The 1,302-nt window shown below is 47.6% G+C and overlaps 1 long non-coding RNA gene across 1 annotated transcript; it reads right to left on the minus strand.

The window, feature by feature from the left end:
• Nucleotides 1-491: 491 nt before the first annotated feature.
• On the minus strand, nt 492-872 carry LOC111735072. Its single transcript, XR_002778672.1, has 2 exons — nt 692-872; nt 492-567 (listed from the first exon to the last, which is right to left on the minus strand). It is a non-coding gene; the product is annotated as an uncharacterized LOC111735072 (long non-coding RNA).
• Between the last annotated feature and the right edge of the window lie 430 nt (nt 873-1,302).

A 1,302-nucleotide genomic window follows, 5' to 3' on the forward strand; every position in this document is an offset into this window, starting at 1 on the left:
GAACAGAGGAACAAGAGAAGACATCAAACAGCACAGTAGGAACGTTCTGTGTCCTTTGTTAAGGAAGAAAGCTTAAAATGCTTCCCAAAAGGCATGCAAACACGCTCAAATAACAGACCTCCAAGTTATGCCAGTGAAAGAAGCCAGAGGAAAAAAAAGAGGACGACCTGTATGATTCTGTTTATATAAAACTCTAGAAAATGCAAGACCATCTATAAGGACAAAAAGCATCAGATCAGCAGGGTGGGGTGAGAGGGATGGAGTACCAGGGGTACAAGGAAACTCTGGAGGGTGACAGATGTGTTCGCTATTTTGATTGTGGTGATGTTTTCATATGTCCGACCTATGCTGATATTATATCAAATTATACACTTTATGTGAAGTTTATTGTATGTCAATCATACCCTAATAAAATGCTTTTCAAAAACATGTAGTGTTACCTCAAAGCTTACTCCAGCCAAGGCATAAGCCTTAAAGTCTCCGATGGTCCCTTCCACCGCGGTCAAAACGTACCCCTCCTTCTGTGAGGACACAGTATATTCCAGGTCACTGTGCAGGGGCCCAACACTGAACAAAAGAGAGTAAATGCTAGAGATGGCTTTGTCCAAATCCTGGAGGAAGCATCACCTCCCCCAAGGAAAACGGGCTCCCCAACTGGCCACAAGCAGGTATTTCTTAATCAGGGACTTACCTATAGGCACCTTTGTCATCAGTAAAGACTGTGATCAGGGGGGAACTCGCCCCCTTTTCACTGATGACAATCTCGACTCCTTCCAACTCTGGGTGGATCTGGCCTTCGAGGAATAAGCCTGCTTTGCCATGGATCTCGATCAGCTTCCCTGGGCAGCTTTCTAAAAACGAGAGAAGCAAACAGAAGAACACAACAGCTGCAGAGGGAAGGGAGCCTTCTTTCTGGCTGGGGGCTTCCCATTAAAGACAGGCCTGGAACTGAGCTATTTGAAGCTGGCCTCCAGACAAGGTGGGTTAGTCAATCAGAAACCTCAATAACTAGAAGTGGCCCAAGCCTGTCCATCCTCGCAAGGCCCTGTTTAACTGTCGAGGCTGTTAGCAGGCAAGCCTAACGGCTTCGGCTGGGTTTTCACGGCCCCTCTCTCTCGGCTCTCACACGCCTTTCCAGTGGACAAGAGGCCGTGCCACTCGACCTCAGAGGACCCGAGGCGGACAAGCGCTGCCCATGAGAAAGCCAGGATCTTCCACACACACTGCTTCCAAATGTGACCCACACAAACGCCCAGAATTTAATGAACCCATAATGCTAGAAAAAACTATGGGTAGCCGAAA

This window comes from Pteropus vampyrus, unplaced genomic scaffold (genome assembly GCF_000151845.1).
Source record: "Pteropus vampyrus isolate Shadow unplaced genomic scaffold, Pvam_2.0 Scaffold13662, whole genome shotgun sequence".
In the NCBI taxonomy this organism is placed as follows: Eukaryota; Metazoa; Chordata; class Mammalia; order Chiroptera; family Pteropodidae; genus Pteropus; species Pteropus vampyrus.